We start from the raw sequence: 25,051 nt of genomic DNA on the forward strand, positions 1-25,051 counted from the left end.
TGGGGTTGGCTGACTTCCCCTTGTGTCGTCACATTGTCTTTTCTCTGTACCCATCTGTGTACAAGTTTCTGCTTCTTATAGGACACCAGTCATATTGGACTAGGGCCCACTGTAATGACCTCATTTTAATTTAATTACCTCTTTAAAAATTCTATCTTTAAATACAGTCATATCCTGAAGTACTGAGGGTTAGAAGTTCAACATAAGAATTTGAAGGTTGCACAATTCAGCTTATAACACCTTCCAAAAAAAGAAAGAAATATTTGATCATCTTTATCTGAGCTAGTACCTAATGGACAATAAGTGTGTGACAAGTTTGGTATGTGCAAAGCATTCTTTAAATTTAAAATACCAGTTACATTGTGTCCACTCACTATAGCAGTGAAGTCCTAGGCAGAAGGCAGTACTCTATTGGGCCATCTGGTTCAATTCAACAGGCCTGACCTTCCTAGATGATGCCACATCTCACCCTTCACAGCCATGACTCTCTCCCTAGCCATTTTTCTATCTTTATCTTTGCATTATGGATGATACCTAAGATAACTTACACTGTCACCGGAACTAAGGAAAGAAACTTTTGTTACTCAGGCGTTACTAAGCAAGATAATGATGGATAATTAGGAATCTTAGAGTTGATTTTCAGTCTTTTTGCACCTAACAGGAGAGTCTCTTAAAAACTTGTATACATCCCAGCACTTTGGGAGGCCAAGGTGGGTAGATCACTTGAGGTCAGGAGTTCGAGACCAGCCTGGCCAACATGGTGAAACCCAATCTCTACTAAAAATACAAAAATTAGCTGGGCATGGTGGCAGACACCTGTAGTCCCAGCTACTCGGGAGGCTGAGGTGAGAGAATCACTTGAACCTGGGAGGCGGAGGTTGCAGAAAGCCAGTATTGCTCCACTGCACGCCAGCCTGGGCGGCAGAGCGAGACTCTGTCTCAATAAAAAGAAAAAAACCTTATGTACAAATTGATCAGGGATCATTTCAACAATTGTCCTAGAGGACAATGTATTATTTCTTCAGCTACAGAGAAATAATTGAGTAAAACATATTTATCCTTTACTATTTATTCTACCGAATGCTAGGTTTTACAAAGAGACTAGAGTGCTCTCTTAATCTCACAGATCTTTATGTTTATTTTGATCAGTAAAAGAAGTATTTTTGAACACAATATGCTCCCAGTCCTGCCAGCCCAAGCGCTTGCAGAGCTTACATTCATGCTGGAAGAGTGAGGCTTACATCTATGAAGATGTTACATCATGATACAAGATAGCCCATGGGAAAATTGTGATGAGGTAAGAGTTTATTTCTGACATCCTATGATTTCTCTTTCGTTTTCCTACCCCCATCTTCCAACAGCAATAACAAAATCTACTGCTTATTTCCTTATCTCCTTTAGTTAAATTTGTTCTGAAGAAATATATCAGTAGATTTTATCTTAGTTAGGGTTTAATACGTGCATTTAATGTTAAGTGTATTTTCTGTGTACTTTAAATTTTTCTTCCTTGTTGTTTGTTTAGCTGGTTGGTATTTGTCCAACTAAGGAAATTATAGGCATTTGAGAGCAGGCAGAAGAGATATGTTGAGGAAACAGGAAGCCTATGACAGGCAATATATGAGTAAGTGCCAAAATGAGTGAATAGTGAAAGAGCAGTGAGGATTTTAGCATATAAAGGACCTAAAGTAAGTGACGAACTCTGACCCAAGACTTGACAGTCAGGGAGCACAGGGTCATTGCTGTGTAGGGGAAGCAGTGTTTCGTACTGGAGAAAGCTAAGAAATAGTATGGAGCATTTAATGAGTTGTGGATGGTAAGGAAATCTTCCTAACAAAGGGAAATTAGATTTAAGCTTAAAAGTTAATGAAAGACACTTGAAAATATAAAACAGTACATAATTGGTAACTAAATGGTTGATGCAACTTTAAGAGTTGCAGTAATTTAGGCAAGAAAGACATAGATTAGGATAATATCTATATAATCAATTATTTTAACTGCTTGAGCAAGGCAAGTATATTGAAGAATTCTTAAAAAGGTAAGTATATAAGTTGACAAATTGATGATGGATAATTATTTCAATATTCATTAACTACAAAGAATTTAGCCTATTATCATTACATGGTATTGGAGGCAGAATTGGAGAATCGAGCTCTGGAAAGCCTGGCATGGTGAAGTAGGCAAACTTTTATTTTATTTTAAATGTGAATCCAATGTAACACTGTTTATTTTGTTATTTTTCTTACTAAACATAGCAAGTTGTATTTTTTAAAAAATCCATAACAATATTTCTACTCTACAGACTCTTCCTATAATGCAGCTTTGACATTCATTCTATGAAGAGGTTGATTCTAGTGTTTCTTCCCCTTGGTGGTGAATTGTCATGTAGCTACTAGCATGACTCCTATGGCTATGTCATAAAAGATCATAAAGTTTCTGTTTAGTTCTCTTGGGATGACTGCTCTGAAATTCAACCACCATGCAATGATAAAACCCAGGCAGTCCATGGAGGTACTCATTTGAAGAAAAACCGAGATCTCAAGTCTTCAGCTTCTAGCTGACAGCCAACTCTAATTTGCCAACCTTGTGAATAAGCTCTCTTAGGATTGGCTCCTCCAGCCCCATTTGAGCCACTTCAGCTGACTCTGCTAGGTAAGAGATAAAACTTACCTATCAAAGGCCGGGCGTAGTGGCTCACGCCTGTAAACCCAGCACTTCAGGAGGCCGAGACAGGCGGATCACGAGGTCAGGAGATCGACACCATCCTGGCTAACACGGTGAAACCCCGTCTCTACTAAAAATACAAAAAATTAGCTGCGCGTGGTGGCGGGCGCCTGTACTCCCAGCTACTCGGGAGGCGGAGCTTGCAGTGAGCCGAGATCGCGCCACTGCACTCCAGCCTGGGAGACAGAGTGAGACTCCGTCTCAAAAAAAAAAAAAAAAAAAAAAAAAGACTTACCTATCAAAACTTGCCCAAACTGCAAATTCATGATAAAACAAATAATTGCTCTTACTTTGAGCCAGTAAATTTTAGGATGAATTGTTATGCAGCAATAGGTAATTGGATCATTAAGCATCATGGTAAAATGGTTTGAAAATGAAACATCAAATTTTTACTTTCTGAGAAAAAGATAAATATATAGAATCCAAATAATTCAATGCTATTAAAACCAAACTTTTAAAAGTGCAATCTTAAAGAACATTTAAAAATGGAAGTATCAAAAAGAAAAATTAACTAGTCAATCAATTAATGAAAAAGAACCTTGTCTTATTCATTAAAAAAACTCATTTCTTCTGAAAGTGACTCAAATCACTATCGTTTGAGTTTGCAGTTAAAGTTATCTCTGGAAACATACTCAGTCTCGCATAGAAGACTGTGGATATTGCCAATGCATACAAGTTATCTTCATGTTGAAACTAAACCACTTCGTATTAAAAATTGGGTTTTATCAAAATTATATCTAGAGGTAAAGTCTTGGGATTAAATTTATTTAAAACGAAGGGATAGAGTGAATGAAAGCTAGCAATAAGTAATTTTCTTTCCTATTTTTATATTGAAATTAATATTTATAAAAACTAAAAACGATCATTGATTCCCAATCATTAAAAACTAGAAACATTTGTCAAGAACTTGCCACTAACCAATGCATAGATGAAACCATAAACTAGTAAAGTGGGACCATGTAGGAGAAAACAAAAGCAAAGAAAATGTCTCTCACTGTGTACCCTGGCTAAAAGAACTTTGGGAATCTTTGCTCAAAAAGGGAATGAAGCTACTCAGTACTTTTAGGGGAGCAGAAATATTTTTGCTTCACTTCATTCTTTATTAATACTCTCTACATCCATGCCAGGACTCCAATTCCCAGTTAGGCAATGTGGCTGGGGTCAGAGAAGAGAAAGTGGCAATTAACATCCAGGGATCTGTCATCAGCAGTGGGAACTGGCTTGGAATAACCATGGAAATCGCATACAAAGGGAGTCATAGTTATTCATTTACTTTATCTGATAGAGAAAGAATGCCCTACTAACTGCTTCAGTTTACACAAGCATAAATTTTAGTCCTCTCAATAAGTACAAGGAGAATTAACTTAGTCAATGGATCTATGTGAAATGAAGAATGGAATACTAAAATCTTGGCTAAGACTTAAATATATCAAACAGACACCCACCGTAATATTTCTGAAAAGAATTCTTACAATAAGGTAAATGCTGAGGAGAACCATACAAATCCACTTGCTTTATCTATAGGCAAACCTAAAGCTGAGATAAAATTTTCTCATTGAAAGACAAAGAAATGGAAAAATGCTGTATGAAAAATTTGGAAAGATTTTGGAACTTAAAAATATAACTATATTGATCTTAAGGTGCAGAAGACAAAGAAACTTTAGGAAATGCTTTGCTAAAGGAAATAAAACATAATTTTAAAGAGTTACCTACTTGATAAAATGGTAAGCAGCATTACAGATGAGAAGATGCTGATAATGCACAGAAATAGAGCTGGAATATTTAAGAGATGGGATTAGAAGATAAACCATAACAGCAGAATTTATGATAATTAGTAAATGACATACATATCTCAGAGGAAAAGTAAATTACCCTAAAGAATTCAAGATTTCTAGGAAAGCAGAGAAAAAGAATTTTTTAAACCATAAGTCAAAAGTGAAAAGAGAGAGTTATAACAGGTGGAGAATGAAAATCCCTCATATGTATGATAGTTTACTGGAGAATTGAAAGAAATTTAATGAGAGCCCGTAAGAAAAAAAAAATAATAATAATAATACCAGAAAATTCTCCTAAGCTGAAAAAAAGACCTGAGTTTGAAAAATAAAAAAATATATATTTTTACAAAGTCCAACCGTCAGCTATAAACTGGAGATCACTAAGGAAGTTAAAAAAAGTGTAAAAGTGAGGCTACATTAAAAAAGGAAAGTGAGAAAATATATAATAGAGTACTATTTATGTCAGAAAGGCAGTGAAAATATATAAATACACACAGACACACACCCATATATATAATGCACACACCTTCGATTTTGTTGGAAGAATAACTAATAACCTTTTTTCTTAATGGTTACATATTATAAGAGGGGGAGAATAAAATCAAGAGGTAGAGAAGCTGAAATTCTTTAAATATAGTTTGTTTTGTTGATTTTACACTGACACCACTCAATACCATATACAATTATTAAAAATCAGATAAAAATTAAAATACCTAAATATAAAAAGGAAACTAAACAAATGAATCTAGTTGTGTAACCATTTCATGGCATAGCCAATAGAGATGAAGAATCCAAATGGCTTGAAAATTCACACATTTGACTGTACATCCCTAACAAGATATAAGAAAGGACAAAAACAATTAGAAAAGATATTAGGCTTGTTTTCAGTGATTGTATTGTGAAGGTAGTGTCACCATTGCTATCCTGATATTTTTGTGTATATGTTTTGGGATAAATCAAGTAAACAATTATGTTGAGATCTAAATTTCTGACAAAGAAGAAGGGAGATAAACGAGATTGTTAGTAAGATTGATGAGATTAAGGGGAAAGCTTCTGGTCCTGAATTTGAATTGGAATCATCAATACAAACTCAAGATGATTTTCTTTTTTTATTCCTTGATTTTATCTTTTTAAAAATATTTTGACAGCTTTAATGAGGCATAATTGATATACAAGGAACTGAGCATATTAAATGTATACAATTTGATGAGCGCAGACATATGCAAACTGCCATTGCATGATACTATGCCACAGTCAAGGGAACAGACATATCCAGCACCTCCCAGAGTTTCTTTGTGACCCTGTGTTCTTGTTTATTATTCTTTTGTTTTCATGTCTACTCAGAAAATCCAGAAAAGGTAACTATGACCACGAGATAATTTTATATAGTAACTGATTTGTATCTTATTTTTAAATAAACACATTAATTTTGAATAGGTAAAGAATGTACTCAATGGTAAAAATAAACAAATAATGCAAAAGGATACATAGTAAAACGTAAATCTCCTTCTCACTTCTGTCCCACAATTTGCTGTTCCCTACCATAGAGGTAGCCATAGTTATTTAGTTTTTTTTTTTTGATATATTCTTGTCATGTATAGGAATGGATAGCTAGATAGCTAAATATAAATACAGACAGATGATAGATTGATCAATACATAGAAAGATAATCTCCCATATTTAGTAGCATATTATGAACTTTCTCCTGTATTTTGCTTTTCTCACCTAATTTATCCTGGAAATAGATCAGTACAAATCAAGTAGTTTGATATTTAAACACATGCATACTATTGCATTTAATCAATTTCCACTGATAGACATTTATGTGGTTTCTAAAATTTAGCTTAAAGTACTTGAGCAATAAAATGAATATTAGATAATACCAAGTTGTCATTCAATGAACTCTATCAACTTATACTCTTAATAATAATCCCTAAAAGTGTCTGTTTAACTATACCCTCAATGGTCAGGTCTACTATCACTATTTCATCTTTTCCTATTTGATAGAAGTCAACATAGTATTTCATTGAAAAAACAATGTGCATTCCTCTTATGGTTTAAAAAAATTGACCATTTACATATTTTCATAAGCCATTTTTAATTCCTTTTCTGTGAATAGTTCATTCATTTTCTTTGCTTATTTATTGACTAAGATGTTGCTTTTCTTATTGAATTCTGGGTGATTTTTATACATTATATAAGTTAGTATCTTGTCATGTGTGTTAAAAATATTTCTTTCAGTTTGTGATTTGTCTTTGAAATTTTCTTTCCAATAGATATCAAAAAATGTAGACATAGAGTCAAAATAATCTTTATTTTCTTTTATAGGTTTGATGTCTCTATTATACTTTGAGATACCTTCCTTACTCGAATAAAATTATTTCTAATTTTTTCTCATGTTTCCTCTACTACTTTTATGAATTAATTTTTTAAGAATTTGTATAAATTTAGGGAGTACACATACAGTTTTGTGACATAGATATATTAAACTAAAAAGCTTCCACACAGCAAAAGAAATAATCAACAGAGTGAACAGACAACATGCAGAATGGGAGAAAATATTTGCAAACTGCACATCCAACGAAGGACTAATAAGAGTTAATTTTTATGTTTTATTTTACTTATTTATTTATTTAGAGACAGAGTCTTGTTCTGTCATTCGGACTGGAGTGCAGTGGCATGATCTTGGCTCACTGCAACCTCCACCTCCTGGGTTCAAGTGATTCTTGTTCCTCAGCCTCCCAAGTAGCTGGGACTACAGGTGTGCACCACGATACCCAGCTAATTTCTTTGCGATTTTAGTAGAGATGGTGTTTCAACATGTTGGCCAGGCTGGTCTCGAACTCCTGACCTCAAGTGATCTGCTTGCCTTGGCCTCCCAAAGTGCTAGGATTACAGGCTTGAGCCACCACATCTGGCCTATTTTAATTTTTGATCCAGCAAGAGCTTATTTTGTTGAAGAAGCAATAGAGATGAAAACATTCTTTTTCAGTTAAATACCCATTTGTTCCATTACAAGTTGTTGAAAAAAATCTAGTCTCTATTTATTTGAAATAAGATGCTTGCATTTCTTAAAATATACAAAATCAGTACCTTTCTTATATAATGGAAAAATATGTAATGTATATTGAAAAACATAACAGAGAAAAATAATTCATCATAATAGAAACAATATATGAGGTGTCTAAAGACAAAAGTAATCAAAAAGTGTAGATCACATTCCAAAAAAATTGTACACAGTTCTTTTTTTTTTTTTTTTTTTTTTTTTTTTTTTTTTTTTTTTTACATTTTTTTTTATTATACTTTAAGTTTTAGGGTACATGTGCACATTGTGCAGGTTAGTTACATATGTATACATGTGCCATTCTGGTGCACTGCACCCACTAACTCGTCATCTAGCATTAGGTATATCTCCCAATGCTATCCCTCCCCCCTCCCCCAACCCCACAACATTCCCCAGAGTGTGATATTCCCCTTCCTGTGTCCATGTGATCTCATTGTTCAATTCCCACCTATGAGTGAGAATATGCAGTGTTTGGTTTTTTGTTCTTGCGATAGTTTACTGAGAATGATGGTTTCCAATTTCATCCATGTCCCTACAAAGGACATGAACTCATCATTTTTTATGGCTGCATAGTATTCCATGGTGTATATGTGCCACATTTTCTTAATCCAGTCTATTATTGTTGGACATTTGGGTTGGTTCCAAGTCTTTGCTATTGTGAATAATGCCGCAATAAACATACGTGTGCATGTGTCTTTATAGCAGCATGATTTATAGTCCTTTGGGTATATACCCAGTAATGGGATGGCTGGGTCAAATGGTATTTCTAGTTCTAGATCCCTGAGGAATCGCCACACTGACTTCCACAATGGTTGAACTAGTTTACAGTCCCACCAACAGTGTAAAAGTGTTCCTATTTCTCCACATCCTCTCCAGCACCTGTTGTTTCCTGACTTTTTAATGATTGCCATTCTAACTGGTGTGAGATGATATCTCATAGTGGTTTTGATTTGCATTTCTCTGATGGCCAGTGATGATGAGCATTTTTTCATGTGTTTTTTGGCTGCATAAATGTCTTCTTTTGAGAAGTGTCTGTTCATGTCCTTCGCCCACTTTTTGATGGGGTTGTTTGTTTTTTTCTTGTAAATTTGTTTGAGTTCATTGTAGATTCTGGATATTAGCCCTTTGTCAGATGAGTAGGTTGCGAAAATTTTCTCCCATGTTGTAGGTTGCCTGTTCACTCTGATGGTAGTTTCTTTTGCTGTGCAGAAGCTCTTTAGTTTAATTAGATCCCATTTGTCAATTTTGTCTTTTGTTGCCATTGCTTTTGGTGTTTTGGACATGAAGTCCTTGCCCACGCCTATGTCCTGAATGGTAATGCCTAGGTTTTCTTCTAGGGTTTTTATGGTTTTAGGTCTAAGGTTTAAATCTTTAATCCATCTTGAATTGATTTTTGTATAAGGTGTAAGGAAGGGATCCAGTTTCAGCTTTCTACATATGACTAGCCAGTTTTCCCAGCACCATTTATTAAATAGGGAATCCTTTCCCCATTGCTTGTTTTTCTCAGGTTTGTCAAAGATCAGATAGTTGTAGGTATGCGGCGTTATTTCTGAGGGCTCTGTTCTGTTCCATTGATCTATATCTCTGTTTTGGTACCAGTACCATGCTGTTTTGGTTACTGTAGCCTTGTAGTATAGTTTGAAGTCAGGTAGTGTGATGCCTCCAGCTTTGTTCTTTTGGCTTAGGATTGACTTGGCGATGCGGGCTCTTTTTTGGTTCCATATGAACTTTAAAGTAGTTTTTTCCAATTCTGTGAAGAAAGTCATTGGTAGCTTGATGGGGATGGCATTGAATCTGTAAATGACCTTGGGCAGTATGGCCATTTTCACGATATTGATTCTTCCTACCCATGAGCATGGAATGTTCTTCCATTTGTTTGTATCCTCTTTTATTTCCTTGAGCAGTGGTTTGTAGTTCTCCTTGAAGAGGTCCTTCACATCCCTTGTAAGTTGGATTCCTAGGTATTTTATTCTCTTTGAAGCAATTGTGAATGGGAGTTCACTCATGATTTGGCTCTCTGTTTGTCTGTTGTTGGTGTATAAGAATGCTTGTGATTTCTGTACATTGATTTTGTATCCTGAGACTTTGCTGAAGTTGCTTATCAGCTTAAGGAGATTTTGGGCTGAGACAATGGGGTTTTCTAGATATACAATCATGTCGTCTGCAAACAGGGACAATTTGACTTCCTCTTTTCCTAATTGAATACCCTTTATTTCCTTCTCCTGCCTGATTGCCCTGGCCAGAACTTCCAACACTATGTTGAATAGGAGCGGTGAGAGAGGGCATCCCTGTCTTGTGCCAGTTTTCAAAGGGAATGCTTCCAGTTTTTGCCCATTCAGTATGATATTGGCTGTGGGTTTGTCATAGATAGCTCTTATTACAAAAGATAGGATAAAGAGCAAGAAGATATTGTTGAATGGGAAAATGTTATCAGTCATTTCTCACTCTTCTCTCCGAAAACAGATACATCTCTGCACATGTAACTAAGCTTTTAATGCAATTATAGCACAGGTCAATATAGTGAATTTATTTTTACTTGAAAGTAATCCATGTACAAGAACCAATAAAGTTAAAAAGCAAAAGACTGGGTGAGGTGGCTCATGCCTATAATCCCAGGACTTGGAGAGGCCAAAACAGGAGGATCACTTGAAGCCAGGAGTTTAAGACTAGGCTAGGCAACAACACAAAGCCCTGTCTCTACAAAAAGTGTTTTAAAATAAAAAAAAATTGAAGTGAAGAAAATTATGAAAAAAGATAGTCATTACAAAATTTACACTATCTGATGTTAAAATATTTCAAGGACACAATAATTATATGTGATATTACTTCGAGAGTAACTGCAAAAACATCTCTTCTGGGTCTTGCCCAAAATAGAAGAGACACTATTCCCTTATACAACTGTGATCAAGTGCTTTGTCAGTGTCTCTTCTATTTTGGCCAAGAATGGTTTCTGCCTACCCACCTCGTGACACTCCCCACCCCATATAGTTACAGCAGTTGGGGGTCCCAGCAGGAAACAGATGGCACACTCAGCTGGGAACTTTGCAGAGATTGTCTAAAGAAGGGGCTGTTTATTGAGGTGTGGAAGGGTTAAGGGAACCAACGCGTGATTTTGAGGCACACAGGAACTAGCAGTATTTGGAAACTTTTCTGGTTCACAGGCTTGATAGGACTCTAGAGGGAAAGGTGTTAGAGCCCCTCTGGGGGCTAGGGCTGTGGAAGACAGGCTGCCTGACAGAAGTTGTAAATTATAGAAGGATATAGTCACTCCCAGAACCATGGCAAAGCCAAGAGGAAATGGAGGAGGAAAGCCAATATACAAAATGTTTTCTCCTCTCCTGTCTTCCAAGCTTCAATCAGTGATTTTCCTTGGCCGACCACAGTAAGGAGGCTGAGCCCAGGTGATAGAATTGGCAGAGGTCAGTCTCTCAGGGTACAGACAAGGGCAGAGAATCAGTGGGGAGAGGATTGTTCTCAAAAGAGGATAAACATACACACACCCTGCCCACTTCCACCACCATCCTCAAGAGCTACAGCGAGGAGTAATTGTCTAGGATCCTACCATGGTAGATGTAATTATTTGGGATCATAACCTGAAAACCCTTCCTTGAAAACATTCTCAGAAATAATCTCCAAACCTTGTTTTCATTCCACTTCAGTCCCTCACTGCATAGTCAGATGTACCCTACAGCTTCTCATCTCCTGCAACTATGCCTCTTCTGCTTACTGATCTCAAGCATTACACACTTTGACTTCCTTTCATAACCTAATACCTCCACCTAAAGATACACCCAAACAATTATTCCACTATTAAAGCTCTCCAACAAACATACATGCATGCACGTGCAGGGTAATTATCCATTACACCTTCCTGTTCTCATTTTCCTTTTTTCAAGTTAGATTCTGTAATCCCAGCATTTTAATTTTTCCCTTAAAATACCTTCAATTACCTGACTTCTTGCTCCTTTTCTGGAGCTCATTGTCAAAGACTGCGAAGTATCTATTTTTACTCTATTTGCAAGCTAACAGGTTAGCCTGCCACAATTTCATGGATGCTGGCTGAAGCCAAGCCTCCTGGATCAGAAATAAAGAACAGTTTTATTACTCACAGCAGTAGTGGTAGCCAGAGTGTCAAAATTGTTCCTCTGGCTCCCTCAGCTCCTGTTCCCACAGGGTGACACAAAGAGAATCAGATAATACACTCTTTAGACTGCATTCCAGGAGAGAGACCTACTCTTAGGGGACCTGAATTGTGTATAATGGGCATTAACATACCCATTCCAATCAAGATATTATGCTTATTAAGCTAGACAGTAAGAACTAATATGTCAATCCTTCATTCTGGAGGGAGACATCATTTCTATTTTCCAAGTCTGTTCACTGCACAAACATCTTTCAAAAGATAGTCCACAACAAAGTAAGTTAGTGCCCCTGTTTACAAGCTGTGCAGAAATACAACAGTTCCATGAAAAAATTTTCTCCCAGCCCTCACTCATGCCTGTGTTCAAGCAATTAAGTCATCCAATTGTGTTGAGAGGTTTCACCCTCTTGCATCATGGCTCTCTCCCTTTCTACTGGATTATGACCATCAGCCTACAAATTCTTTCATTTCTCATTTTAAAAATAAAAACCCCAATTTCCCTCCATCTACCACACAACCTCACTGCTCATTTTCCAAGGAAAACTTCCTCTAAAAAGATTGATTACACTTCCTCTTCCTACTATAGTTTGCTCTATTGACCTCTCTGTCCAATATTATTCTTAATGACTGCTGTCAAATAAGCATGCTGCCAAATTCACAGATATTTCTCCTACTTCATCTGAACCTACCTAAACACATTCAAAACAATCAACATTCTTTCTCCTTAGAAATTCTCCTAATCTGGCTTTTGGGAGATCAGCATTCTCAGAAATTTAAGTCCCTGAATGCTTCTTCTCCATCTCCTTTACTGGACCTCCTTTCTCTATCCACGGTGCTGGTTTCATGAGTGTGCAACCCACACAGTCACAACCCCCTTCCCAACCCCCCACACCACTTAGAAGGCCCTCAGGCTTTACTTAATGCCTCTCATTGCCACGTTGAAATTCTTGATAATTTTTTAACAAAGGATCCTGCATTTTCGTTTTGCACTGGTGTTCAGAAATTATGTGGCAGATCATGTCTATCTACTTTGATTTAATGTAGTGCTTTAAGGTTCAGTCTTCCCTTCACCCTTCAAATTCACTTTCTAGATAATTTCACCTGGTTCTATTGTTTTAAATACCATCTTTCTTCTTGCAACCCCCATAAGTTTCTTCCACCCTAAACTTCCTCCCTGAGTTGATTGTGTATGCCATATAGCTTCACCTGGATGACTAATACCTACCTCAAATTTGTACATACAACTAAAAGCTCATGATGTTCTCTTCTCTGCAAAATTTCCATCTCCAAGTTTCCTCCATATAAATGCCACTACCATTCAACAAGTTGCTGAAGGCCCAAACCCAGGCATCATCTTTTATGTCTCCCTTTTTTCACCCTTATGTCTGTTTTCTCATCCATAGTCAAGTCCTGTCAGTTCTATTTCCAATGTGTACCTTCAGTCTGTTTACATCTGGACATACCCACTTCCCACACATCCAATCCACGTGACGACCATTTCTCCCCAGACCACTGGAATAGATTCTTTTCTTAGATTTTCTTCTACACTTTAATTTCCCTGCAATTTATTCTTTATAGCATAGCCAATATAATTTTTTGTTTATTTGCTTAACTTCATATTTTAAAATGTTCAGAATTACATAAAAACAAAAAAATAATTTTCATATATCATTATTTCAGGTTTCCCAAATAATAACATTTTTACTACATTTACTTTATCATTCTCTTTCTCATATATATGTTAAATTTATGTTACATGCATACATTAATATATACATAGAGTGTATAGATATATATTGATATTATTTGTCAGTGTCACCTCCCAAACCTCATCTTGAATTCCCACATGTTGTAGGAGGGACCTGGTGAGAGGTAACTGAATTATCAGGGCAGGTCTTTCCAGTGCTGTTCTCGTGATAGTGAGTAAGTATCGTGAGATCTGATGGTAATTATAAAGGGGAGTTTCCCTGCGCTTGCTCCTCCTTGCCTTCTGCCATCACTGTGAGGCTTCCCCAGCCAAGAGGAACTGTAAGTCCAGTTAAACCTCTTTCTTTTTTAAATTTCCCAGTCTGGGGTATGTCTTTATCAGCAGTGTGAAAACAGACTAATACAGTAAATTGGTACCAGTAGAGTGGGGTAATGCTGAAAAGATTACTGAAAATGTGGAAGCAACTTTGGAACTGGGTAACAGGCAGAGGTTGGAACAGTTAGAGGGCTCAGAAGAAGACAGGAAAATGTGGGAAGGTTTCTAACTTCCTAGAGATTGTTGAATGACTTTGACTAAAAGCCTGATAATGATATAGACAATAAAGTCCAGGTTGAGGTGGTCTCAGATGGAGATAAGGAACTTGTTGGGAACTGAAGCAAAGGTGACTCTTGTTATGTTTTAGCAAAGAGACTGGCAGTATTTTGCCCCTGCCCTAGGGATTTGTGGAACTTTGACCTTGAGAGAGATTATCTAGGGTATCTGGTGAAATAAATTTCTAAGCAACAAAGCATTCAAGAGGTGACTTGGGTGCTGTTAAAGGCATTCAGTTTTATAAGAGAAGCAAAACATAAAAGTTTGGAAAATTTGCAGCCTAACAGTGCAATGGAAAGAAAATCTCATTTTCTGAGGATAAATTCAAGGCGGCTATAGAAATTTGCATAATGAGGAGCCAAATGTTAATCCCCAAGACAATAAGGAAAATATCTCCAGAGCATGTCAGAGGTCTTCATGGCACCCCCTCCCATCACAGACCCAGAGGCCTAGGAGGAAAAAGTGGTTTTGTGAGCCAGGCCCAGTGTACCCGTGCTGTGTGCAGCATAGGGACTTGGTGCTCTGCATCCCAGCTGTTCCAGTCATGGCTGAAAGGGGCCAATGTACAGCTTGGGCTGTGGCTTCAAAGGGTGCAAGCCTCAAGCTTTGGCAGCTTCCACGTGGTATTGAGCCTTCCAGTGCACAAAAGTCAAGAATTGGGGTTTGGGAACCTCTACTTAGATTTCAGAGGATGTATGGAAATACCTCGATGCCTAGGCAGAAGACTGCTGCAGGGGCAGGACCCTCATGGAGAACCTCTGCTAGGGAAGTGCAGAAGGGAAATGTGGGATCAGAGCCCCCACACAGAGTCCCTAATGGGGCACTGCTTAGTAGAGCTCTGAGAAGAGGACCACTGTCCTCCAGACCCCAGAATGGTGTAGATCCACCAACAGCTTGCACTGTGTACCTAAAAAAGCTGCAGACACTCAATGCCAGCCCATGAAAGCAGCTGGGAGGGCGGGGGCCTATACCCTGAAAAGCCACAGGGATGGAGCTTCCCAAGACCGTAGGAACCCACCTCTTGCATCAGCATGACCTGGATGTGAGACATAGAGTCAAAGGAGATCATTTTGGAGCTTTAAGATTTGACTGCCCTGCTGGATTTCAGACAGGCATGGGGCCTAACCCTTTGTTTTGGCCAATGTCTCCCATTTGGAATGGCTGTATTTATCCAATGCCTGTACCCCCATTGTATCTAGGAAGTAACTAACTTGCTTTTGATTTTACAGGCTCATAGGCAGGAGGGACTTTCCTCGTCTTGGATGAGACTTTGGACTGTAGACTTTTAAGTTAATGCTGAAATGAGTTAAGGCTTTGGGGGACTGTTTGGAAGGCAAGATTGGTTTTGAAATGTGAGAGCATGAGATTTGGGAGGGGCCAGAGGCAGAATAATATGGTTTGGCTCTGTCCCCACCCAAATCTTATCTTGAATTCCCACGTTTTGTGGGAGGGACCTGGTGGAAGGTAATTGAATCATGGGGGCAGGTCTTTCCGGTGCTGCTCTCATGATAGTAAGTCTCATGAGATCTGATGCTTATTATAAGGGGGAGTCTTCCTGCCCAAGCTGTCTTTGCCTGCTGCCATCCACATAAGATGTGACTTGCTCCTCCTTGCCTTCCATCCATATAATTATTGTTATTGTCCAATAAATATCATTTGAGAATAAGTTAAAGACAAGATACTCATGATGCTTATTTACCTGTAAACATAGCAGTGTACAGTTCCCTAAAACAGAATATCCTTTTAGCTAAAGACAATCCAGAAATTAACATTTTAATATTGATTAAAATTCTATTATCTAATCTATAGAACTTAATTAAATTTGACAATTTGTTCAAACGATATCTTTTATAGAAAAGTATTTTTCTTCTGGTCTAGGAACTAGGCCACGATCCACTTTGTATTCCATTGCCATGATCCTTTAGTTTTCTTTAATCCAGAACACTTTGTTCTGCCAAAAACTAAGGAAGTACTCAGAATGATGGAGGCATGTCAAAGGATGCAGGAGCCAGCTGAAGAGGTTACTAGCGGTCAAATCTCGGACAATTGCAGCATCAACACAACTCATTATAGTAATGGATTATAACCCATTGAATAAAATAAGCATCCATACTGATTAAAATAAAGAAACCAGTAAATTAAAAAAATTGGAGGAAAGAGAAAGCCCTTTTTCAAGTAAGTCAATCACTAAATACAGATGAAATAATGATATTTAAAAATCAGCAACCAATGGAATACTATGTGCTTGGTGCTGTGCTGAGTGCTGGGGTTACAACGCTGTCTAAAAGCACACACTGTAACCTCATCATGGAGATGGTAAGGTAACATCCAAACTCCACAGGCGTCACACATAGGCGCTGAGGCCTGGCGCCCATCAGATTTCTCCAGTCTCAGTAACTTCCTCATGACTCTTTTCACTCCAGCCATGCTAATTAATTTCAGTTTCCTTCATTTGGCAAGCAATTTCACTCACCCTCTCTTTCCACACATTAATTGCTCCCTTCCATTCATAGTTAACAACAACAGCATTACTTGTGGCTGGGCACCATGGCTTACACCTGTAATCCCAGCACTTTGGGAAGCCCAGGCAGGTGGATTGCCTGAGGTCAGGAGTTCAAGACCAGTCTGGCCAACATGGTGAAACCTCATCTCTACTAAAAATACAAAAAAAAAAAATTAGCTGGACATGGTGGCATGCACCTGTAAGCTCAGCTACTTGGGAGGCTGAGGCAAGAGAAGCACTTGAACCTGGGAGGCGAAGGTTATGGCAAGCCGAGATCATGCCACAGTGCTCCAGCCTGGGTGACAGAGTTAGAGTCTGTCTCCAAAAAAAAAAAAAAAAAAAAAAAAATTAGCTGGGCATGGTGGTGTACACCTGTAGTCCCAGCTAAATGGGAGGCTGAGGCAGGAGAATCACTTGAATCCAGGAGGTGGAGGTTGCAGTGAGCCAAGATGGTGCCACTGCACTCCAGCCTGGGCAACAGAGTGAGACTCCATCTCAAACAGACAAACAAACAAACAAAACAAAACAAAACAAAAACAACACCAGCATCACAAGCATTACTTCTTCTAGAAACTCATCTTTATTCGTCCATACTCCTGCCACAAATCTCCATACTCTGGCCAGAAGTGCAGTTGTAGATAATAATTTTTCTGGCTTACCTGGCAAAAGAAACAGTAAGAGCATGGGGTGGTTGGTGAAAGCAGTCCCTATACCAAGCAAGTCCTGTGGCATTTTGAGGATTATCCTGCTCTTTCTACTCTTCTAATAACTATTAAGTTTCCCATATCCTGTAATAAATCTCTACTTAAATCAGTTAGAGTGCCTTCTATTGTCTGCAAATGAGAAAGAACACAAAGCATGAAGGAGGTCTATTATGCATGAAATGTTTGTTTAGAGGACGTGAAGAGTACACATGATTTAGTCTCCAAGGGTATATAATATTTGGATTTGGAAAAAGGGAAAAGAGCAGTCCAGGTGAAGCAAAGACACAGAAATAGGAAAGTACAAAATGCATGCAGGAAGAAATGAATTGTTTCATTTGGCAAAGTAACATGGATATGGACAAGTTGGAAAACAGAATAAAGAAACAATTTGGAACCAGATTTATAGCATATTGAGTGACAAAGTAAGAATTTCATTCTGAAATAAATTAATCACTTTTCCTCATGACAGGTATATCTCATCTGTTTGGAATTACTCTGTTTCCATGTCATTTAAAAGAGGATGCAAAGCTTAGCTCCATCACTGATTTCTGCTATAAATTTAATCTCACCAGGCAGTAAATAGCTTCTGTACTCTTTACTAAAGATTTGTTGTGTCATAGGAACAAACATAATGGTAGAACTGATATTTCAATTATCTCCACCCAACCAATGCCGAGCTAGGTTCCATACCACCCATCTCCACTTTTTTTCCTCAGAAGTTTAAATTCTACACACACTATTTTTCATGAATTAATATAACAATCTTTGTTAAGTATAAACATTGTCCTTGAGTCTGAGCCCTTTCATATAATATGCCTATGAAGGCATTTCTTTAGAACAATAGATTGTAAATCTTATAATGTCATGTTCTCCATCCTTTCACAGGTGTATTTAGCTCCTACTATTGATCAATCACTGGGGAGAAAAAAATTGAGTAACAATAATGACCATACAAATCTATGACTTTTATTGTTTTTACCATAAACACTTCAAAAGCAAGGACTATTTTTTCCAAAAAACAAATACCTTATTCACTTCATTCTTAAAACATTGAAACCTCTCTGACCAAATGTGGGTGAATTTACCAGCTTTGTTTTATAGAATATTTCATATTAACATGAAGCTTAGAATTATAGAAAAATTAGGGGTTCTTTTCTTTCCTTGGTCTTCAAAGGGTTAAAAATATCTGTCTGTCTTGCTTTGGAAAATAAGAAGCATGCCATTTAGTATTGTCACTTAAACTAAAATGCTTATCTGTTTGAGCTAAAGAATGTGTTTCCTCTAAATAATTCAAAATGTAGGTAGCATACTTCTCATTTTCATGACGGCTGGTACAACTCTTGATTTCCCAATCCTCAAGAGCAGGCAGTAAGAGCAGTACTGCACTTGCCATTGATACAAGAGTCTTAGAGAGGACTGGTTCTCAACACAAAGCTTCCAGGTATGAGAGGTGGATTGTACATGTGGTCCAGTCCACTGAAGTTAATGAGACTACCAAAGGGTAATTCTTCAAAAGAAAAATACTAAGATGCCGGGATAATTTGAAACTTTCAGGGTTTTCTTTGAAATCTACTAGGTTTTCATGCATCTTTTTTAATCAAAATTTTTCTGCACATTCTCTGTAATTCAAATAGCTTATTTATACTTATATAATATGTATACACACATATATATATATGCCTCTTTGTATTTTTTAAATATTTTTTATATTCTAGCTCCTGTTAGTTTGACTTTTGATGTGTCTGCAGTTTAAGTAGGAGGGATTGTGGAAGATCTTTTCAAATGACTGAGCCCTTATAAGCAAACCACTACCAGAAAGGACAATACGTCCTCTGCTAACACCACTTCTCTTCCTTTTTTTTTTCACTTGCATATTCTCCTTATGTAACTTCCTTTTGAGAGAATCAGAAGAGAACTCTGTCTAACACTCCACAATTTGATTCTCAGAACTTTTACATATTTAAGGATACTTTGAAGAACAAAAGAAAAAGAAGGAGGAAGCAGAGAAGGAAAGGCAGAGGAAGAGAGGAAAGAAGGAAAGTTAAACAAAAATTTGTTTTTACCTTCAGAGCTCATATCCAAAACCTTTTCTAGGAAATTCTCAAATATTCCTTGGAAGTGGCTGTATATACACATCTACCATAGGCAAAAATCAAGTTTGGCAAAAGTGGAAAATTGTGTGCTTTTTCCCCATTGATATCCTCATTCTGATTTCTGATGATCCATCTTTTCCTGAGAGTGGTGATTTAGTGCAACTGTAACAGAGCTCTGTTATATATATAAGTCCAGTCCTGGTATGCTGCTGTTTCATGGTTGTCCTTTATTTACGACAATGAACCAAAGACTGTGAGTAAAGTGTGATTATAACTCATTGATTCCAAATGTTCTGTATAATCAATATATCAGTTTCCTGAGAAGCAATTATATTTTAAAAACATGGAACCTGAGACAGTCACATTAAAGCAACAACTCTATTAAGAAAAGGATATGTTTAAATAACACATCTTTGACATTTCAAAAACATGACAAGGTAATATAATATTGGAAGTTCAGGAATGCATTTTGGGTTATCAGAAAGGCATTACGTATGATAAGAAGAAAGGTTAAAAGTTCTTAAATGGAGAAGTAACAAGATCTGGACTATTCCAGGAAACAAATAGCATTTTTAATTTGCAAAAGAAATTTTGGGTGAGTGCTTCAAATGGATTGATTTTTGAGAACCAGGGAAACCCTTTTATCCTGTCCTAACACAGAGCAAACTCCCCACCTGACCACTAAGTGGAGGGAAGGAAAGTGTTTTGGTAAGCTAAATTAGTTCCCAGCCCACATACTTCCTTTCGAGAATTTTCTGACCTAACTTGCCTAAAAGTCATGGCTATTCCTTTGATATACAAAAGACCATTGACAAATATCCTAAAGATACTTCATTTTTTCCTAATATATGGACTTTTTAAAGGAGCTATAAATGTTAAAGAAAATTGACAGAAGTATTCTCATTCAATGAAATGAGAATGAAAAAGACAAGGAAAGGCTATTAGGCATTGGTCAGATCACTTAAAGCCTTTTTGCCTTACCACATATCAAATAGAAAGCCATTACTTGGCTTGTTGACAACTCTGATTTTGTCAGAGAACCTGAAGAGATTCCTTGGTTTTAGAAAGACACATCCTTTTCCCAGCCCCTGAGTCTGGTCTAACTAATTCTAATATAATTCTCATTTTCCTTGTCTGAGTCGATCCCAGCTAATGTGACATAATGAAGTCTGCAGGAGAGAGCATCTTTAAAAAGAAAAGACTCGTAAGAAGGAAACCTTTCACTCCTTAACCCCCTTTTCTGCCTGGCATTCTGAAGAGATGTCTGAAAGTACAGTAGCAACCAGTCACATGATCATGAGATAATAAGCAGAAAAGAACCTATCTAGCAACCACCTTTCTCTGGATTTTTTGTAATGTGAAAAAATTCGCTCCCACAAGCCACTATAAATCAGATTTTATATTATTTGCATTCGAAGGCATCCTTGACTGATATAAGAACCTTCAGGTAAACAATTATATTTTAATACCAGTGTTGGCCCCTGTCAAAGACCGTCAGAAACACACATGTAATCAAATAAAGCTGAATTTATTGTCTTGTTGCAACAAGGGAGGCACACATCAGAGGGATTTCGGGTGTTTTAGTAAGAAAGTGTTGACAGGGACTTATAGGGGATGGGTGTTTACTGGGTGATTTTGATGAGAGATTAAGGAAATGGGCATTTGCTCTAGATTATCTGCTCTCAGAAGATAGAGGTAATTCTGTGGTTGCATATTTTAACAAATCTTATCTAGGATATGGGGGAACAAAGTGGAGTTAGCCTATAGTTAGTAATCAACTAGTCTCTCATACTAGCCAGGAAAGGGTTTTCTGTTTTGATGTTTTCTGTGGTTTGTTCAGTGTTCCTCTGTTGGTCTCTACTCAGGCGTGATTATGCAGAATTCTCATTTTTGTCTTATTTCATTGTGGTGTTCTGTGAAATGCTTTATGCTCAAAGGAGAAAACACCTTGACATGAGTGCCAGCCCAACTGCTAGAAAGACTGAGACCTCGCTGAGAATACTAGGCCAGCTCTGTGCACTCATACACACTGCTTTGTTATTATCTGATTTTTTTGTATGATGTATAGTATTAATCCCCAACTATTTCTGCATGTTTAAAATGCAGTTGTACATATTTACTTAGGATTTTGTTTTTACCTCCCAAAAATCCAGATGTGAAGTAATGGGCGTCTGAACTAAGGAGGTGACAAAGAAGATAAATAACATATTTAGGTTTCAAAACACATTTTTGATGAAGAATAATTGTAACAATAAAATAAATGTTTATGACCAGTTAGATGCATGTAGAAAAGGGAAAACTGTAAGGTTTCTAGCCTGGGAGACTAGACAAATAGAAATGGCAGTAACCAGAATAGGAAGTATGAACGATAAGAAGACCTGGGGCCAATATGCTAAGTTCTGTCTTAGGATGTAAAGGTTGCAACATCGTTAAAACCTCCAGATGAAAATTCCCAAAAGGCTTTAGGAAACTGAGCCCTGTCACACAAGCCAGAGGCTAGCACTAGAGAAAATTTGGGAGGAAGCCATGAGATTCTCAAGAAGTGGCTTGTGGATTGCTGTATTGCTGTGTGCATTCATCTGAATGTGCAATACACATCATAAACATCCTAGATTTTTCTTTATGGAAACACAATAATATCCAAAAAGTTGAATTGTTTTGCCATCTTATTAACATGACAAGGAAAACTGTGCCAATGCTCTCTCATTCTTGACTCTTACAGGAAACTTTACTAAACTAAAAAATGTTATCTTTGGTCGTGATGCCCATTAAATGCATTTACCTCTTGAACTGCATCGATGTTTATGCACATGTTTGTCTTTACTAGTTCTGTCTATGCCATTATCATCCAACATAAAATTTCATCTTCTACAGGAAATTAAACTCTGCTTATTTTTTTCCGCTAGGAAATGATTCCAAATGGATATCTCATCAAAGGCGCTTGGCATGCTTTTCACAGTAAGTAGCACAGCCCACAAGCATGTGAGTTCTTAGTAGTGGCTGGTGACCGTCCTGTGTTTTGTTATTCAGGCCAAAGAAAACCTTATCATTTGTTCTTTTGTTTTTTTGTTTTTTTTAAATATTACTGCCAACCCAACAGGCCCTAACATTATGGCTGGGAGCAAGAGCCTTACTGTGTTTCTGATGAGTTTTATCAAAAAGAGCATGATTCTTCTGTGAACCTCAATTGGAGACAGATCTCATTTCTTTCTTCTCTTTGATTTGAAGTGGAATTTGAAAAGAGGTGACTTACACAGTTCTTGTTTTCAACTATACCTGCCATGTATCAATATTGGTAAGAATGATTTTTAAAAAACAGAAAGCTCAAGAACATTGGAGAATGTTAGAATTTGCAAATTCTTTCTTGCAAAAACAATCTCTAACTGACCATATAATAGAGACCCATACATCTGGAATGACCAGTCCAAATTCAACTTGCAGTCATCTTTTATTTGGGAAGTGTATTAGGCCATTCTTGTTTTACTATAAAGAAATACCCGAGACTGGGTAATTTATAAAGAAAAGAGGTTTAATTGACTCACAGTTCTGCAGACTGTGCAGGAAGTGTGGCACCAGCATCTGCTCAGTTTCTGAGAAGGCCTCAGGGAACTTTTACTCATGGAAGAAGGTGAGATGGGAGCAGGCACATCACATGGCAAGAGCAAGAGAGAGCAGAGAGGTCCCAGACTTTTAAACAACTAGATCTCCCATGAACTAACCAAGCAACAGCTCACTATGACCAAGGGGATAGTGATAAAGTATTCATGGGAAATCCACGGCCATGATCCAACCAACTCTCACCATGCCCTACCTGCAAACTGGGGATTAGAATTCAACATGAGAATTAGCTGGGAGAACATCTGAATCATATCAGAAAGTGTAGTTTATTTCTAATTAACTTGAATTTGAAATAAACTTGACTATCTTCAGGTTGGATTTGAGCTCTCTAGTATGTCACAGTCCCCATCCTTCCTATTATTTTACACCTGGATGCAGCATATATTTAGAGCTCCCTTGCAAACTTCCTTCCCTTTATTAGTAATGAGCAGATGAGGTCAGAAGTGCAACCATAATTCGAATGTCTGGAACTGATTATCTCCATTGATATCACTTGTAGCAGAATAAATCCTATTTATGTTAGATACCTTTGCTCAAGCAAAAATTATATCCAGAGCACTTAGCATAGTGTTACAGAGCAGGCACCCAATATATGTTTTTGAATGAATGAATTTATTTGGCTATTAAATAGCCTTTGGGTCTGGATGAACTTCTTATGTTACAGCCTAATTCGCACAGAAGATACCAGAGCCTGATGTTTGCTGATAGCTAAGGTACCCCTGATACGTTCTGATGAATATTGAACTTAGATACCCCTATCTTTGAAACTTACATTGTATCTTTTATATTGAAGAGACCCCCTGTGAAGTGATGAAAATAACATATAATCTATTCAAATGGTTACTCCTTGTCTATAAAGTTGTATTATATATTATCTCATTTAATGATAACAAAATCCTGCTTATATGCATTAATGTACCCATTTTATATTAGATAAAAGTGAAATTCAGAGATATTGAGGGGTTTTCTCAGCTCACACAACTCCCGAGTAACAAAATCAGACTTCAAACTCTTAACAGGCATTTTGGTTTTTCCCCAGAAGCAGTTGTGCTCCTCTTGTTTCTATGATTAATTAGGACAGTTATGTCCAGGTTTTTTGTTAAGAGAACACATTTTAAATGTTATCCCTCCTCTTGGGATAAATGAGAATTGGGGAAGGGATGGTCTATCTGTCTTCCAATTCACTCCTCCATGTGTTCATCACATAACAAGGTAGATGAGAATCTCTCTCCCAACTTCCATTTTACTCAACCTTCATTTGTCTTTTTACTTATTCTTTATTTTCAGGTTCTAAAGACATTTTAATATACTTGCTTCTATACTAAACAAGTTTATATACCAAATATTATGAGGAGGGCTGCAAGAGGGAGCACAGCGGTGGTTCACTCCAGGCTCTGCTCCTTCTAAATATATCTCTGGAGGTCTTGAAAGATTCCACACTCAAAGGATTGACTTGAATCCATCAATATTAACCCTGTTCTAACCTGTATAATTTAGCTGTATAATTTCTCCTAAACTGGGTTGCAGGTGAGTATCTGAATACCCTTTCAGGTCTAAATGAATGTTACCTTAAACCATTCTTAAATGCAACTGATTTCCATGTAGTTAGACTACTACCTAAAAAACCAAAGTAAAAGTACTGAATGTCAGGAAATAGATTCCTAAAGAGAACTTAATCTGTGCAGGCCAGAGAAAGCTAAGAGAAAAAAAAAAAAAAGAACTTGAGAACCCATGTTAAATTACTTTAGATATACCTGCTGGTAGCAAATCGGAGGGTGTAGAGGAGGCCTATTGCGTCTGTGGCTTTCCTGAAATGGAGTTTATTAAACCACATTTATGACTATTAAAGTTAGAATAACAGAGTTGATCGATGACAGCCTCTTTAGAAATATTAGATGTGAAATTTAGCAGAATAGGAAAGTCTCATAGGATATTCTTGAAGATGAGATAGAGACTGAATCTGAACAGTGAGTTCATAGCTGGTAGAACAATCATGCTCAAAATGTGACCAGTGAGGCTTTTTCTCCCAGTCTTTCGACTCAGATGCATTTCACCACATGCTGTGCTTACCCCAGACAATCTCCTCCTAGATCCCAAAGAGGTAGCCTTGCAGAACTTAGTTATTTCCTCAAA

General features: G+C 37.2%; 1 long non-coding RNA gene across 1 annotated transcript; it reads left to right on the plus strand.

Annotated features, from left to right (window-relative positions):
- Window positions 1-1,237: 1,237 nt before the first annotated feature.
- LOC129524002 (uncharacterized) lies at window positions 1,238-24,268 on the plus strand. Its single transcript, XR_008667658.1, has 3 exons — window positions 1,238-1,297; window positions 22,207-22,258; window positions 24,206-24,268. It is a non-coding gene; the product is annotated as an uncharacterized lncRNA (long non-coding RNA).
- Window positions 24,269-25,051: the final 783 nt, after the last annotated feature.

This window comes from Gorilla gorilla, chromosome 7, assembly GCF_029281585.2.
Source record: "Gorilla gorilla gorilla isolate KB3781 chromosome 7, NHGRI_mGorGor1-v2.1_pri, whole genome shotgun sequence".
Taxonomy (NCBI): domain Eukaryota; kingdom Metazoa; phylum Chordata; class Mammalia; order Primates; family Hominidae; genus Gorilla; species Gorilla gorilla.